Source organism: Siphateles boraxobius, unplaced genomic scaffold (genome assembly GCF_051911475.1).
Source record: "Siphateles boraxobius isolate OS27281-9 unplaced genomic scaffold, OSU_SipBor_1 19, whole genome shotgun sequence".
Taxonomy (NCBI): Eukaryota; Metazoa; Chordata; class Actinopteri; order Cypriniformes; family Leuciscidae; genus Siphateles; species Siphateles boraxobius.
In genome coordinates this window covers 42476-60444 of record NW_027508799.1, presented here as the reverse complement: position 1 = coordinate 60444, position 17969 = coordinate 42476, and the positions used below count along the sequence as shown (strand labels likewise).

Here is a 17969-nt window from a genome sequence, read left to right as displayed (position 1 = left end):
ATTAAAAGCAAAGCCTAATAATGGGCTCGTCCGGGATTTGAACCCGGGACCTCTCGCACCCTAAGCGAGAATCTTACCCCTAGACCAACGAGCCGAAACATACATCCTCCTTGCTGCTGCCGGGCCGGAAACATTTCAGCTTCCATGGCTTAAAGCGCAATTTTTTGATTAAATCTACAATTAAAAGGTAGCCGGTGCAAAGTTTCCAGCACAGAGGAAATGCGGCCTCTTTTTTTGTGGTCATTGGAAATCACGCTGCAGGACCTGCACACGAATAATGAGAAGCTTACTTACAGGAGCCTGGTCTGCAACACTGGACCCAGTTGATGTTGCAGGAGCAGAGGCAGCACTTGGCTGGACAGAAGCCTGTGGAGGAGACTGCAGAGGAGGCTGAGCAGGGCGCAGAGGAGGAGACTGCAGAGGAGGCTGGGCAGGGCGCAGAGGAGGAGACTGCAGATGAGGCTGGGCAGGGCGCAGAGGAGGAGACTGCAGAGGAGGCTGGGCAGGGCGCAGAGGAGGAGACTGCAGAGGAGGCTGGGCAGGGCGCTGCAGTCCTGTGGGTGGCTGTAGTGAGGATGGTCCTGGTGCAGAGGGACAGGGGTTGAAGGCCTTGCTGGAAAGATGGGAGTTGCTCTTTCCAGTGGACAGGAAGCTCTGCAGGCGACTGGTACACCTGGCCAGGGGTCCACAATGCTGGAGGAGCAGGATAAGGGGCAGGAGCAGGGGCAGTAGCACGAGTCGGGGCAGGAGCAGGGCCTCTCGAGCCTGCAGTGGCTGGAGAAACAAGAAAAAACTTACCCACTTACAGGGTTTGGCTGGAGACAAAATCTTTTGTGCCAGCTGTGAAGCAAATAAATGCTTCCCCTGCGCCAACAGGGCCTTCACATTGGTCGCCAGCAGTGGCCTGTTCTTAGTGGCAGTAGGTGGAGGAGGAACAGACACAGTGGCAGTGGGCACAGCAGCAGTGAGGACAGATGCAGTGGGCACAGTGGTGGTGGGCACGTGGGCTAGAGCCTGCCTCTTCAGCACGTATGCTTTGAAAAGGGCCATATTGGTGTTAGGCCTGGCCTTTGCCTTCTTCAGGTAGGTGATGAGAGCCTGGGCCTCCTTGCTTGGGTCCTCATACACCTCCTTCATTGACCTACCCTTAAAATCCCCAAACTCCACCATCAGACATCCAGAGTCTCCTGTCCTCTGGGCCTCCTGCAGCATGACCTGTTTTTTCTGATACACCTCTACAGCCTCGCCTACCTCCCTGATCTGCGAGGTGTATCTGAGGAACAGGTGTTTGTTGTCCGACAGCGGGTTGTCCCTCTCCTCCTCCCCCAAAACGCTGCTGACCAGATAGCAGGCATACCCCAGTGAGTTCTCCAGCAGCCACAGGAACCTCTGACCCTGGTGTTTCCCAAACTGGATCTTGCAGTGAGCCAGAACCAGGAACTGGTCTCCAGGATTCCCTCCATTCTGCCTCAAAAAGGCAGTGGCCTCAGCCAGGACCTCCTCCTTACACCTGGCCCTCCCTGCCAACCCGATCTTCCTCCTATTGGCCTCCTCAGTTGGCCCCATAAGGAGTCGACCCTCAGAGGTTCTTCGTAAAACCGGGTATGCATACATAATCTGAAAGGACACAGGCATAAACAGAACGTTACATAGCTGTCATATTCCAACTGAAAGTATTTTGCTACAGCATTTGTTTTTTATGTAATTAATTATTATAATATTATAATAATTAATGAATATTATTATTATTATTATTATGAGCATAAGCATTATTGTTTTTTATACAACTGTGAATCACTTTGAATTGCCTTGTGTACAAATTGTAAATAGTGTGAAGAACTTATTAATAAGAAAATAAATAACACTTCTTGGTACAATCTTGCTGGTATCATAACATGCTTAAATCGTTTTGTTTTGTTTAGCTTTTGTGGCAGAGATTACTAAGAAACACCAAATATTACATAAAGGCGTTTATGACAATTCATAATAATATGATCATCAAACAGATCTAAAACTTAAAATGGTATATCAAATCGTTTTGGTATATCTTTTATAACATAGTTGAGAGTCATTTGTTGAAACAAAAAAACACTTGTTTTTGCCTATTCATGTATTTTTAAATATGTATAACATAGTATTTAAAAAGATAACATAAATATGTATACTGGTGTATAACATAGTATAGTATAACATATATGAATTAAACTTTTTTTTAAAAGGTTTTAGTAAAAATCTTCTTGTGCTCAAAATAATGTAATGAATGACAAACAATGAGGATGGAGGAATCGAATGAAAGCTTTTTTTATACATTGGAATACTTGATCACTCGAGCGTCACTTCATAGCGTCATCAGCAGCGCTCAAAGGATCTGCCCTCATGTTGTTGCAGTTTGTTTATTTAAGAAATTCATAATAAATAATAATAAAGCAAGATACCCTGTTGAAATATGTGTAATGTGTGGTTTATATAAACTGCAAAGGTAAAGTATACTTAAAACAGATTGTGACCGATGTGAAGGGGGAGGAGAATGTATACGTGCGTCACGTTTAGTCAATAAAACACTTCCGCATAGGATACACCTTTGTATCCTCGCTCATGACTCCTCTGAAAGCCTCCTCACTCCTCGATCCTCGCCTCCTCGCGGTGCAATTAGAGAATTGAGATGTCCTTCAAGATGGCAGAGCTCGATCGGTTTCCGGGTCAAAGGATGGAGGACAGAGGAACGAGGAGACGAGGAGGGATATTGAGAAGCACCCTATGTTTCCCCAATTCCGACTCGGTTTGAGAGTGCCAATTTCACCGCCACGTCAGCAGTTGCGCATCACCTCTGTTTTTTCCCTCCCTTCCGCGAAGAACCTAAAAAATGTTCTACCGAGATTTGAACTCGGATCGCTGGATTTAAAGCCCAGAGTGCTAACCATTACACCATGGAACCAACACACCCTCCCAGCTGTCTGTCTGAGAGCCAGATAGCGATGAGGCTAGGTGGAATCAGGTAGCCTAAAGGAGGCGGGCGTTGTTCCTCTGCCAAAACCCGGGACCTTTAAATCTTCAGTCTAACGCTCTCCCAACTGAGCTATTTCGGCCAGGTACTTGTGTGGTTTAGCCAGCATGGATGTATGGGAGACCGCCCGTCATTTTCGAGAAGAGCAGAACGAAGGTCACAGAGAGAAAATGAGTGGCCCGTACGGGGATCGAACCCGCGACCTTGGCGTTATTAGCACCACGCTCTAACCAACTGAGCTAACCGGCCTCTCTCTGGCACATTTTATCCCCAATTGCTCAGAAATATCCTGGTTGCCCTAATCAGGCTGAAGAGATTAAAAGCAAAGCCTAATAATGGGCTCGTCCGGGATTTGAACCCGGGACCTCTCGCACCCTAAGCGAGAATCATACCCCTAGACCAACGAGCCGAAACATACATCCTCCGTGCTGCTGTCGGGCCGCAAACATTTCAGCTTCCATGGCTTAAAGCACAATTTTCTTATTAAATCAACAATTAAAAGGTAGCCGGTGCAAAGTTTCCAGCACAGAGGAAATGGGGCCTCTTTTTTTGTGGTCATTGGAAATCACGCTGCAGGACCTGCACACGAATAATGAGAAGCTTACTTACAGGAGCCTGGTCTGCAACACTGGACCCAGTTGATGTTGCAGGAGCAGAGGCAGCACTTGGCTGGACAGAAGGCTGTGGAGGAGACTGCAGAGGAGGCTGAGCAGGGCGCAGAGGAGGAGACTGCAGAGGAGGCTGGGCAGGGCGCAGAGGAGGAGACTGCAGAGGAGGCTGGGCAGGGTGCACAGGAGGAGACTGCAGAGGAGGCTGGGCAGGGTGCAGAGGAGGAGACTGCAGAGGAGGCTGGGCAGGGCGCTGCAGTCCTGTGGGTGGCTGTAGTGAGGATAGTCCTGGTGCAAAAGGACAGGGGTTGAAAGCCTCCTCACTCCTCGATCCTCGCCTCCTCGCGGTGCAATTAGAGAATTGAGATGTCCTTCAAGATGGCTGAGCTCGATCGGTTTCCGGGTCATAGGATGGAGGACAGAGGAACGAGGAGACGAGGAGGGATATTGAGAAGCACCCTATGTTTCCCCAATTCCGACTCGGTTTGAGAGTGCCAATTTCACCGCCACGTCAGCAGTTGCGCATCACCTCTGTTTTTTCCCTCCCTTCCGCGAAGAACCTAAAAAGGTTCTACCGAGATTTGAACTCGGATCGCTGGATTCAAAGCCCAGAGTGCTAACCATTACACCATGGAACCAACACACCCTCCCAGCTGTCTGTCTGAGAGGCAGATAGCGATGAGGCTAGGTGGAATCAGGTAGCCTAAAGGAGGCGGGAGTGGTTCCTCTGCCGAAACCCGAGATTGAACCAGGGACCTTTAGATCTTCAGTCTAACACTCTCCCAACTGAGCTATTTCAGCCAGGTACTTGTGCTGTTTAGCCTGGCAAATGAAGGTCCCACCGAGATTTGAATTCGGATCACTGGATTCAGAGCCCAGAGTGCGAACCCTTACACCATGGAACCTCGGCGTGTGTCAACTTTTCCCATGTGGTGCAGAGATTTAAGTCATTCAGTCCAGAAGCGCGATAGCAAGGAGCAAAAGAAGCCTTTGCTTTTTAAGCCCATGTTTCCCCAATTCCGACTCGGTTTGAGAGTGCCAATTTCACCGCCACGTCAGCAGTTGCGCATCACCTCTGTTTTTTCCCTCCCTTCCGCAAAGAACCTAAAAAGGTTCCACCAAGATTTGAACTCAGATTTCTGGATTCAAAGCCCAGAGTGCTAATCATTACACCATGAAACCAACACACTCTGCTAGCTGGCTGTCTGAGAGGCAGATAGCGATGAGGCTAGGTGGACTCAGGTAGACTAAAAGAGGCGGACGTGGTTCCTCTGCCGAAACCCGGTATTGAACCAGGGACCTTTAGATCTTCAGTCTAACGCTCTCCCAACTGAGCCATTTCGGACAGATACTTGCATGGTTTAGCCAGCAGGGATGTCTGGGAGACCGCCCGTCATTTTCGAGAAGAGCAGAGCGAAGGTCCCAGAGAGAAAATGAGTGGCCCGTACGGGGATGAAACCCGCGACCTTGGCGTTACTAGCACCACGCTCTAAGCAACTTAGCTAACCGGCCTCTCTCTGGCACATTTTATCCCCAATTTCTCACAAATATCCTGGTTGCCCTAATCAGGCTGAAGAGATTAAAAGCAAAGCCTAATAATGGGCTCGTCTGGGATTTGAACCCGGGACCTCTCGCACCCTAAGCGAGAATCATACCCCTAGACCAACGAGCCAAAACATACATCCTCCCTGCTGCTGCCGGGCCGCAAACATTTCAGCTTCCATGGCTTAAAGCGCAATTTTTTGATTAAATCTACTATTAAAAGGTAGCCAGTGCAAAGTTTCCAGCACACAGGAAATGCGGCCTCTTTTTTTGTGGTCATTGGAAATCACGCTGCAGGACCTGCACACGAATAATGAGAAGCTTACTTACAGGAGCCTGGTCTGCAACACTGGACCCAGTTGATGTTGCAGGAGCAGAGGCAGCACTTGGCTGGACAGAAGGCTGTGGAGGAGACTGCAGAGGAGGCTGAGCAGGGCGCAGAGGAGGAGACTGCAGAGGGGCTAGGCAGGGCGCAGAGGAGGAGACTGCAGAGGAGGCTGGGCAGGCCGCAGAGGAGGAGACTGCAAAGGAGGCTGGGCAGGGCGCAGAGGAGGAGACTGCAGAGGAGGCTGGGCAGGGCGCTGCAGTCCTGTGGGTGGCTGTAGTGAGGATGGTCCTGGTGCAGAGGGACAGGGGTTGAAGGCCTTGCTGGAAAGATTGGAGTTGCTCTTTCCAGTGGACAGGAAGCTCTGCAGGCGACTGGGACACCTGGCCAGGGGTCCACAATGCTGGAGGAGCAGGATAAGGGGCAGGAGCAGGGGCAGTAGCACGAGCCGGGGCAGGAGCAGGGCCTCTCGAGCCTGCAGTGGCTGGAGAAAAAAGAAAAAACTTACCCACTTACAGGGTTTGGCTGGAGACAAAATCTTTTGTGCCAGCTGTGAAGCAAATAAATGCTTCCCCCGCGCCAACAGGGCCTACACATTGGTCGCCAGCAGTGGCCTGTTCTTAGTGGCAGTAGGTGGAGGAGGAACAGACACAGTGGCAGTGGGCACAGCATCAGTGAGGACAGATGCAGTGGGCACAGTGGTGGTGGGCACGTGGGCTGGAGTAATGTATATAATAATGTAATGAATGACACAAAAAATACTAAATTAACAACAACAAAAAAATGGTTTAAGGAGGATATAGCTTAATTAGCGGACGGCTAATTATCTTGACAGTAGTGGCATGTTTTTTACTGTATATCATGGTAAAATTGCAGGTTCACATGTACAGAAGAAAACGTGTGCTATTACACGCTAGCTAGCTTTATTGGCATGTTTAATTGTCCAAAATCAAACACTGTTTATGAATGAATAATGATCGATTATACAGTCGTGAAGAATAAACTTACCTGTTGCAAAGATTGCAAAGATGACGATAATAATCGCGGTCGCCGATTGGTCAAAAGTAAGCCACAGGAGCAGACCCAGGAGAGAAACGCGATTGGTCAAAAGTAAGCCACAGGAGAGAAAGGCGATTGGTCAAAAGTAAGCCACAGGAGAGAAACACGATTGGTCAAAAGTAAGCCACAGGAGAGAACGCGATTGGTCAAAAGTAAGCCACAGCAGAGAAACACGATTGGCTCACGTGGGCTTACTTTGGGCTTACTTTGGCTCAATCGGTAGGAAGCAGTAGGCGCAAGCGAGAGGTAGTGGGATCGATGCCTGCATTCTCCAGTGCTGTCCATCCTTTTTACGCCCCCCTTCAAGGGGCACTACCTAGATGAGCTCTTGCGGCTCAGTGCTGCCGAAAATGTTTTTTCGAACGAGGTACTGCACACATTCCTGGCAAATGCAGGTCCCACCGAGATTTGAACTCGGATCTACAATTAAAAGGTAGCCAGTGATCGCGCCCTCGTCTTTGTCTTTGAGAGCGATGGACACCTCCTCTCCATCATCGAGGGGAATTAGCTCAAATGGTAGAGCGCTCGCTTAGCATGCGAGAGGTAGCGGGATCGATGCCTGCATTCTCCAGTGCTGTCCATCCTTTTTACGCCCCCCTTCAAGAGGCACTACCTAGATGAGCTCTTGCGGCTCAGTGCTGCCGAAAAAGTTTTTTCGAACGAGGTACTGCACACATTCCTGGCAAAAGCAGGTCCCACCGAGATTTGAACTCGGATCGCTGGATTCAGAACCAAGAGTGCAAACCATTACACCATGGAACCTTGGCGTGTGTCAACTTTTCCCATGAGCAGCAGAGATTTAAGTCATTGAGTCCAAAAGCACGATAGCAAGGAGCAAATGAAGCCTTTGCTTTTTAAGCCCATGTTTCCCCAATTCCGACTCTGTTTGACATTGCCAATTTCACTGCCACGTCAGCAGTTGCGCATCACCTCTGCTTTTTCGCACCCTTCCGCAAAGAACCTAAAAAGGTTCTACCTAGATTGGAACTTGGATCGCTGGATTCAAAGCCCAAAGTGCTAACCATTACACCATGGAACCAACACTTCCTGATAGCTGGCTGTCTGAGAGGCAGATAGCGATGAGGCTAGGTGGAATCAGGTAGACTAAAAGAGGCGGACGTGGTTCCTCTGCCGAAACCCGGGATATAAATATCCTGGTTGCCCTAATCAGGCTGAAGAGATTAAAAGCAAAGCCTAATAATGGGCTCGTCCAGGATTTGAACCCGGGACCTCTCGCACCCTAAGCGAGAATCATACCCCTATACCAATGAGCCGAAACATACATCCTCCCTGCTGCTGCCGAGCCGCAAACATTCCAGCTTGCATGGCTTAAAGCGCAATTTTTTTATTAAATCTACAATTAAAAGGTAGCCAGTGCAAAGTTTCCAGCACAGAGGAAATGCGGCCTCTTTTGTTGTGGTCATTGGAAATCACGCTGCAGCACTTGCATACGAATAATGAGAAGCTTACTTACAGGAGCCTGGTCTGCAACACTGGACCCAGTTGATGTTGCAGGAGCAGAGGCAGCACTTGGCTGGACAGAAGGCTGTGGAGGAGACTGCAGAGGAGGCTGAACAGGGCGCAGAGGAGGAGACTGCAGAGGAGGCTGGGCAGGGCGCAGAGGAGGAGACTGCAGAGGAGGCTGGGCAGGGCGCAGAGGAGGAGACTGCAGAGGAGGCTGGGCAGGGCGCAGAGGAGGAGACTGCAGAGGAGGCTGGGCAGGGCGCTGCAGTCCTGTGGGTGGCTGTAGTGAGGATGGTCCTGGTGCAGAGGGACAGGGGTTGAAGGCCTTGCTGGAAAGATGGGAGTTGCTCTTTCCAGTGGACAGGAAGCTCTGCAGGCGACTGGGACACCTGGCCAGGGGTCCACATTGCTGGAGGAGCAGGACAAGGGGCAGGAGCAGGGGCAGTAGCACAAGCCGGGGCAGGAGCAGGGCCTCTCGAGCCTGCAGTGGCTGGAGCGTAAAAAAACACAACAAAATGATCTTATTGTTTTAGACTTTCACTGCATGACTTTCTCAGCTCTGCTGGACAGCTACTGCGATTACAAGGTTTACTGCAAAGCATGTATGATTAGTAGAGAGATGACATGATGATTAAAAGATGGAAGGAAGCAGTGAAAATCATCCTGTTTTTCATCCAAGCACCATTAGAAGAAATACAAGAAGAAAAAAAGATGGGATCAGCCAAGTGTGAAGCGAAGCAGACCAAACACTACAACAGCCACTTATTCCAAGGGGAGTGGGGGAAGTGTGAGATGACAAGAATGAGCTTTAGTCAGTGATTACGATAAAAAATTAAATAAAACCTTTTACATACACCTTTAAATTATCTTTTTTCCTTTGAGGATGTTCACTCAAAGAGTGAATGTAGATTGACACCTGAGAAGTGCCATTCCTCTGTGTTGTGAAATAAAATAATATGTCATTTAAAAAATACTGTTTTGTTTTATTTGTAATTGTTTGTAAAACATTGTTTAAGATTTACATACCTTGAGGAAGTTGTTCTTCAGCTTGCGAGGCTACAGTTGCCATCTCCAGGTCATCTTCCTCCTCAAAAAAATCCGTAGCAGCAGAGTCTGTAAAATAACATAAAACACTAAGCACATGTCACCAACACACTTGTATGCGTTAAGTGATACTCACCACATGTAAAGAGCTGTCTCCGGGCTGCGGACTCAGACGCAGGTGGTACACGTGGTCCTGCAGCTGTTGAACACGTATTTTCGTTAGACATATATACTGCATAATATATACTGTAATGATTTTAAAGCTTGCAAATCACTTACAGGGTTTGGCTGGAGACAAAATATTTTGTGCCAGCTGTGAAGCAGATAAATGCTTCCCCCACGCCAACAGGGCCTTCACATTGGTCGCCAGCAGTGGTCTGTTCTTAGTGGCAGTAGGTGGAGGAGGAACAGACACAGTGGCAGTGGGCACAGCAGCAGTGAGGACAGATGCAGTGGGCACAGTGGTGGTGGGCACGTGGGCTGGAGCCTGCCTCCTCAGCACGTATGCTTTGAAAAGGGCCATATTGGTGTTAGGCCCGGCCTTTGCCTTCTTCAGGTAGGTGATGATAATAGCCTGGGCCTCCTTGCTTGGGTCCTCATACACCTCCTTCATTGACCTACCCTTAAAATCCCCAAACTCCACCATCAGACATCCAGAGTCTCCTGTCCTCTGGGCCTCCTGCAGCATGTTCTGTTTTATATGACACACCTCCACAGCCTCGCCTACCTCCCTGATCTTCGAGGTGTATCTGAGGAACAGGTGTTTGTTGTCAGACAGCGGGTTGTCCCTCTCCTCCTCCCCCAAAATGCTGCTGACCAGATAGCAGGCATACCCCAGTGAGTTCTCCAGCAGCCACAGGAACCTCTGACCCTGGTGTTTCCCAAACTGGATCTTGCAGTGAGCCAGAACCAGGAACTGGTCTCCAGGATTCCCTCCATTCTGCCTCACAAAGGCAGTGGCCTCAGCCAGGACCTCCTCCTTACACCTGGCCCTCCCTGCCAACACGATCTTCCTCCTATTGGCCTCCTCAGTTGGCCCCATAAGGAGTCGACCCTCAGAGGTTCTTCGTAAAACCGGGTATGCATACATAATCTGAAAGGACACAGGCATAAACAGCACGTTACATAGCTGTCATATTCCAACTGAAAGTATTTTACTACAGCATTTCTTTTTTATGTAATTAATTATTATAATATTATAATAATTAATGATTATTATTATTATGCGCATAAGCATTATTGTTTTTATACAACTGTGAATCACTTTGAATTGCCTTGTGTACAAATTGTAAATAGTGTGATGAACTTTTTAATAAGAAAATCAATAACACTTCTTGGTACAATCTTGCTGGTATCATGCCATGCTTAAATCGTTTTGTTTTGTTTAGCTTTTGTGGCAGAGATTACTAAGAAACACCAAATATAACATAAAGGCGTTTATGACAATTCATAATAATATGATCATCAAACAGATCTAAAACTTAAAATGGTATATCAAATCGTTTTGGTATATCTTTTATAACATAGTTGAGAATCATTTGTTGAAACAAAAAAACACTTGTTTTTGTCAGGAATCAATCAGATTCATTCCCATCCACCACTCAAAGGTCACTCTCCCCGGAATATTAACCAGTCACACCTGTTCACAATCAGTCACCTCGTTACCCAGCCCTATAAAACACTCACGCACACCCCAGTCATTGTCAAGCCTCCAACAGGAGAAGACCGTTACCCACGATTTCCCGAAGTTTCCAAGTCTGCCAACGAAGATCCATCACGTAACTATACTCACCCCTGAATATACTCACCTTTGTCTCCCTGTCTTGCTGTCTCCAGTATTCCAGTCTGGTTCCCTGTTTCCCGAGTCCTGCCATTTGAATCCAAGTGCTCCACGTGTCCACCGAGATCTCCCTGTTCCTCCCTGGATCTGAAACAGAAAAGTATTCGTATCACTGGACATTGTCTACCCACGTCCAACTCTCTGAAGAAGGGTCTGCTCACCTGGGATCCTCTGCACGACGTGATCGTCAACGCACCTGCACATGAACTTTGTCTCTGCACATATATCACTGTAAATAAACTCACGTTTGCTTTCACTTACCTCCGCCTCTGTGCCTGTATCCTGACAGAAGGCTTGACCAGAACAGAAAAGTTAAACAGCGCGATGGAAGCTACCCGCCATGGTGATAACCCTGTACAGTCTAAAGCCGCTGTTCAAAATTCCGGTCAGTCTACGCTCAGCACTTCCGCAGACTCCACTTCTTCGATGATATGCTTCGCTAACCAAGCATCACGTCCAGCGCCATTCTCCGGACGGGTGGAGGATTGCAACGGGTTCCTGCTTCAGTGTTCGCTCGCTCTGGAACAGCAAAATCAGTTATATCCCACAGAAAGATCGAAAATCGCTTTTATCATCCAACAGTTATCCGGGGCTGCTTTGAGATGGGCTGAAACCATGTGGTTACAGGAGTCCACTACAACCTCATCGGTACAAGGGTTTGTAGACCATTTTAAAGAAGTTTTCGGACGACCAGTTGATGATTCTTCCACCAGTGACAAACTACTGCAACTATACCAAGGTCGAAAATCGGTTTCTGAGTATTCGTTGGAATTTCACACTTTAGCCTCTGCAAGTGGGTGGAACGAGAAGGCGCTCATTTCTGTTTACTGACGTGGTCTGAATCCTGCTCTCCGTCTGCAAATGGCGATATATGATGACAGTCTGGGTGTTGAAAAATTTATCCAACAAGCTCTCCGTGTGCATCAACGATCTCAGGGCTGTTATCTAGAAAATCGCCGACCCACTAGTAATTCTCAGTATCCCACGGAAGCTCCGCCCGAAGCAGATGGAGAAAAGATGCAATTGGATACTTACCGACTGTCCCCAGCGGAACGTGCCCGGCGCCGTGAACTCAGGTTATGTCTGTATTGTGGAATGGGAGGACACTTTCGTCAGTCATGTCCGACTCGACCCCCCAGAATGCTTGTGAGTTCTGTCTTTACGGCCGATTCGGTATCAGCCCCACTAACTATTTCAGTCATCTTAAAATCCACGACTTTCCATGTTTCTGCCACAGCCATAGTGGACTCCGGGTCGGCAGGAAACTTCATTTCCGGAAGGCTCTGCCAAAAACTCCAGCTCGAGAAATCAGCCACCGCCAGACCATACTCCATCCATGCAGTGACGGGTGAAACCATAAATAAGGGGTATGTCACAGCTCAGATTAAACCCATCATCCTGGGTGTCGAAAATACACATCACGAACTTTTTGAACCTTTCATATTAGAGAACAGTCAGACTGATCTAATTCTGGGTCGCCCATGGCTTATTCGACATCAACCCAATATCAACTGGTCATCTGGTAAGATCCTGAACTGGGGGTGTAGGTGTGCATCCAGAACTGCCGAGTTGGTGACCACATCCATCGTTGATGCACCTAACATTGTCCCAGTAAACTCAACCTCCATCGAAAGCCCCACTGAGAGTCTGTCCGTTTCCATACCTACCTGTTATTCCTCGTTTGCAGATGTGTTCAATCCTGTCGAGGCTGCTAAATTACCCCCTCATCGAGCTTGGGATTGTGCGATCGACCTTGTTCCAGGAGAACCCATTCCTAAGGGACGAATCTACTCCCTGTCTATTCCCGAACAGAAAGCCATGCAACAGTACATTGAAGAGGCTCTGAAACAGGGGTATAGCCGTTCCTCCACGTCACCTGCTGCTGCCAGCTTTTTCTTTGTTCCTAAGAAGGATGGCGGACTACGTCCTTGTATCGACTATCGAACCCTGAACAGAATAACCTTGAAGTTCAGCTATCCACAACCGTTGGTTCCTTCCTCACTGGAGCAGCTGCGTGAGGCCAAGATGTTCACCAAACTGGACTTGAGGAGCGCATATAACCTCATCCGAATTCGAGAAGGCGACGAATGGAAAACCGCGTTCATCACCCCTGCTGGCCACTACGAATATTTGGTTATGCCGTATGGACTGGTCAACGCTCCTTCCATCTTTCAAAGCTTTATGGACGAGGTACTCCGAGATTATCTGAACCGATTCGTAATAATCTACATCGATGACATTTTAATCTATTCCAAGGATCCAGTGGAACACCAACGACACGTCTCCTTAGTCCTCCAACGGCTACGTGAGTTCTCTTTGTTCCTAAAAGCAGAAAAATGCTCATTTCACCAAACTTCAGTCGAATTCCTAGGCTATCAACTCAGTGAAAGAGGAGTACAGATGGACGATCGCAAGACCAAGGCGATCACTTCCTGGCCAACCCCACAGACGGTAAAAGAATTGCAAAGATTCCTTGGCTTTGCCAACTTTTATCGGGGGTTCGTTCACCAGTACAGCCTGCTAACAGCTCCTCTAACGTCACTCCTAAAGGGAAAGCCAAAAACGCTGCTCTGGACTGAGGAAGCCGACCACGCATTCCAGTCTTTGAAAACCGCCTTCACCACTGCCCCTCTACTCCGACATCCTAATCCCGAAGAGATGTTCATCGTAGAAGTCGATGCCTCCACCACTGGAGTAGGAGCAGTGTTGTCTCAGTATTCCAATTTGTCACCCAAACCTATGCCATGTGCGTTCTTCTCCCACAAGTTGTCACCCGCCGAAGTAAACTATGATATCGGCAATCGGGAACTCCTGGCGGTAAAACTTGCGCTTGAAGAATGGCGACACTGGTTGGAGGGCGCCAAACACCCGTTCCTGGTTCTCACCGACCATAAGAACCTCCAGTATCTGAAAGAAGCAAAACGACTCAATCCACGCCAGGCTAGATGGGCGCTTTTCTTCACTCGATTTCACTTCCAGATCTCCTATCGTCCAGGCTCCAAGAACGTCCGAGCGGATGCTCTGTCTCGTCTCCATGCTCCTGAAACTCACCATGAAGAACCCGAGAACATCTTTCCAGAGAAAATCTTTGTCAATCCCATTCAGTGGGACTTAAACGAACAACTGATGGAATTGTCTCGAAACCAACCCAGTCCTACGGAATGCCCAGCTGGGAAAATCTACGTACCCGATGAATTCCGTATATCACTTATCTCCTCAGCGCACTCCTCCGTTGGTACGGGTAACCCAGGAGTCACCAAAACCTGCTCCACTCTCCAAAACTGCTACTGGTGGCCCAACATGCTCCGAGACGTCAAATCATTCATCCAGGGGTGCATCCTATGTGCAATGAACAAAAACCCTCGTCATTTGCCCGCAGGAAAACTCATGCCTCTACCCGTTCCCCAAAGACCCTGGTCGCACATTGGGGTGGATTTTGTGACTGATCTTCCACCCTCCGAAGAGAACACCTGCATCCTGGTGGCCGTCGACCGCTTTTCGAAAGCGTGTAAGCTGATTCCCCTGAGAAACTTACCCACAGCATTTGCAACCGCAGAACTTTTAATGGAACATGTCTTCCAGAATTTCGGCCTCCCAGAGGACATTGTATCAGATAGGGGGCCTCAATTCATTTCAAAAGTTTGGCGAGCCTTCTTTGCACTGATGAATGTCACCGTAAGTCTCACTTCAGGGTATCACCCACAGGCTAATGGTCAGGCAGAACGAAAAATCCAGGATGTCAGCCGTTTCCTCCGAACTTTCTGCCATGCCAATCAGCACCTCTGGAGTCGTTACCTCGTGTGGGCAGAGTATGCCCAAAATTCCCTTAGACAAACCTGCACCAACCTGACTCCGTTCCAATGCATTCTGGGTTACCAACCTCCACTGTTCCCGTGGTCCGGGGAACCCTCAGAAGTCCCAGCAGTTAACGCCTGGTTCCGGGACAGTGAGAGAATATGGAACCAAGCTCACCATCACCTCCAACAAGCCATAAACCGTCACAGTCACTTTGCAGACACTCACCGAAGCAACACCCCCGAATACCAACCTGGACAATTGGTTTGGCTCTCAACAAAAGATATCCGGTTGAGACTACCCTGTCGCAAGTTAAGTCCAAGATACATCGGTCCGTTTCCCATAACAAGACAAATCAATCCAGTTACCTACCAGCTCCGTCTGCCAAGTCACTACCGCATCCACCCCTCATTCCATGTTTCCCTCCTGAAGCCCCATCACTCACCTGTTCCAGTCCCCTCTACAGATCTAGCACAAGATGAAAATCCTCCGGTACCCCCCATTGAAACAGAATCCATCTTCGCTGTAAGAGAGATCCTGGACTCCCGACGTCGGGGTGGTCTACTCGAGTATCTGGTTGACTGGGAAAATTATGGACCGGAAGAGAGGTGTTGGATACCTCGTAAGGACATCCTTGATCCCATGCTACTCACTGCCTTCCACGAACAACACCCTGACAAACCTGCTCCTCGACCTCGAGGTAGACCCCCACAACGTCGGGGTCCTAGGTCCGCTGGCGCGGACGCTGGAGGAGGGGGTAGTGTCAGGAATCAATCAGATTCATTCCCATCCACCACTCAAAGGTCACTCTCCCCGGAATATTAACCAGTCACACCTGTTCACAATCAGTCACCTCGTTACCCAGCCCTATAAAACACTCACGCACACCCCAGTCATTGTCAAGCCTCCAACAGGAGAAGACCGTTACCCACGATTTCCCGAAGTTTCCAAGTCTGCCAACGAAGATCCATCACGTAACTATACTCACCCCTGAATATACTCACCTTTGTCTCCCTGTCTTGCTGTCTCCAGTATTCCAGTCTGGTTCCCTGTTTCCCGAGTCCTGCCATTTGAATCCAAGTGCTCCACGTGTCCACCGAGATCTCCCTGTTCCTCCCTGGATCTGAAACAGAAAAGTATTCGTATCACTGGACATTGTCTACCCACATCCAACTCTCTGAAGAAGGGTCTGCTCACCTGGGATCCTCTGCACGACGTGATCGTCAACGCACCTGCACATGAACTTTGTCTCTGCACATATATCACTGTAAATAAACTCACGTTTGCTTTCACTTACCTCCGCCTCTGTGCCTGTATCCTGACAGTTTTTGCCTATTCATGTCTTTTTAAATATGTATAACATAGTATTTAAAAAGATAACATAAATATGTATACTGGTGTATAACATAGTATAGTATAACATATATGAATTAAACTTTTTTTTTAAAGGTTTTAGTAAAAATCTTCTTGTGCTCAAAATAATGTAATGAATGACACAAAAAAATACTAAATTAACAACAACAACAAAAAAAATGGTTTAAGGAGGATATAGCTTAATTAGCGGTCGGCTAATTATCTTGACAGTAGTGGCATGTTTTTTACTGTATATCATGGTAAAATTGCAGGTTCACATGTACAGAAGAAAACGTGTGCTATTACACGCTAGCTAGCTTTATTGGCATGTTTAATTGTCTAAAAACAAACACTGTTTATTAATAAATAATGATCGATTATACAGTCGTGAAGAATAGACTTACCTGTTGCAAAGATGACGATAATTACTACTGATGACGACTACTTCCTGCTCAGCTACTGTTCGGACGCTCTCGCTTACTGCTCCGCGCTTTGCTCTATCGCTTTTATATTTCTATATTTTATCTCCTTTTATCACCTAATTTTAACTTCAGCAAATCAGCACAGTGCTCAAACGCTTGGATTACTACAAAAAAAAAGCAGAATTATTTTATTCGACCAGCCTCCCACTGAAAGCTTACATTCCGGGGAAGAGAAAACACAACTGCCTACATTCATAAGGATAAGAAAATGCCTCCTCTGGAATCTACTTGCTGCTCCAACTGCCACAGACTTTTACAAAGGATTGCAATTCTTGAAACAAAGTTAATTGTGGGACCACCAAACCAGACGGAACACACGACAGAGCTTCGTCATGGACGTCCTCAGCATACAGCCGGTGAGTCCCATGAATCTAGTGCTTCTCGACAGGCCATACTGAGTGTAGAGAAACAAGCCGATCGTTTTACTAATCGATGGCACAAACAGGGTGCGAGACCCAAAGGCACTCGAGACATCAGATTGTCACGAGCATCACATATTACTGCAGTAGCATCCTCTACCCCAGATACGGCTCTGACAAGGACTGCAAACACTGGTCTCCTACCACCGCCTATACATCTTGAGAACAGATTTGAAGTATTAATGAATGAGGAATCCCCAAATTTGATGAATGTGATCGCACACAGACAGAATCAGCCAGTAGCTAACACTGATGCTAACTGGGGCTCAAGGTCGAGCAGACAGCGGCACTCAGCTCACAGTGCAGCCGAGCCCAGGACTCTGATAGTGGGCGACTCCGTAATCAGAAACATTAATAGCAGGGATACAACAACGTGCTGCCTTCCACAAGCAACAACTTCTGATGTAAACAGGGAACTTCAGAACATTCTGATGAAACATAAGACTGCAAATCGACTCATCATTCATGTGGGGAAGAATGATATTCATAAAGAGCAGTCGGAACTTCTTAAAAAGGATTTCAATGAACTTTTTGAAACACTTAAAAGACTGAAAGTTCAAACATTCATCAGTGGACCACTCCCAGCAAGAGGAACAAACAGGTTTTCACGGTTGCTTGGGCTTAATACATGGCTGCAAAAAACCTGCAATATAAAAGGAGTGAACTTTATTGACAACTTCAATCTTTTCTGGAGTCAGAGGCAACTGTTTCAACAGGATGGCCACCACCCAAACAAACTTGGTTCAAGAGTGCTAAAGGACAATATCTACTTCTCCCTCCGTCATCCTTCTGCAATGTGTGCCAATCCACTCAACCTGAATGGCACACACACACCTGGATACAGTATGAATGACCACAGGATTTCACTTCAGCACCTGCATGGACATGCGGTTGACACATCACACAAGGACAGTGATAACACCACTCAGCCACAACAACCTCTGCTCACGGACACAATCTCAGCTGAGCCCTGCCCACAGAGCTCACCACAGACAGACTGTGACATACCAGCACTGCTCCAAGATACAGCACCC

The 17969-nt window shown here is 47.9% G+C and overlaps 6 non-coding genes across 6 annotated transcripts; all 6 read right to left on the bottom strand.

Annotated features, from left to right (window-relative positions):
- Window positions 1–22: 22 nt before the first annotated feature.
- On the bottom strand, window positions 23–94 carry trnap-agg (transfer RNA proline (anticodon AGG)). Its single transcript has one exon. It is a non-coding gene; the product is annotated as a tRNA-Pro (tRNA).
- Window positions 95–3179: 3085 nt separating this feature from the next.
- On the bottom strand, window positions 3180–3253 carry trnai-aau (transfer RNA isoleucine (anticodon AAU)). The gene has a single exon. It is a non-coding gene; the product is annotated as a tRNA-Ile (tRNA).
- An 88-nt stretch (window positions 3254–3341) lies between these two features.
- trnap-agg (transfer RNA proline (anticodon AGG)) lies at window positions 3342–3413 on the bottom strand. The gene has a single exon. It is a non-coding gene; the product is annotated as a tRNA-Pro (tRNA).
- A 765-nt stretch (window positions 3414–4178) lies between these two features.
- Window positions 4179–4250, bottom strand: trnaq-uug (transfer RNA glutamine (anticodon UUG)). Its single transcript has one exon. It is a non-coding gene; the product is annotated as a tRNA-Gln (tRNA).
- A 634-nt stretch (window positions 4251–4884) lies between these two features.
- Window positions 4885–4957, bottom strand: trnaf-gaa (transfer RNA phenylalanine (anticodon GAA)). The gene has a single exon. It is a non-coding gene; the product is annotated as a tRNA-Phe (tRNA).
- Window positions 4958–5212: 255 nt separating this feature from the next.
- Window positions 5213–5284, bottom strand: trnap-agg (transfer RNA proline (anticodon AGG)). The gene has a single exon. It is a non-coding gene; the product is annotated as a tRNA-Pro (tRNA).
- Window positions 5285–17969: the final 12685 nt, after the last annotated feature.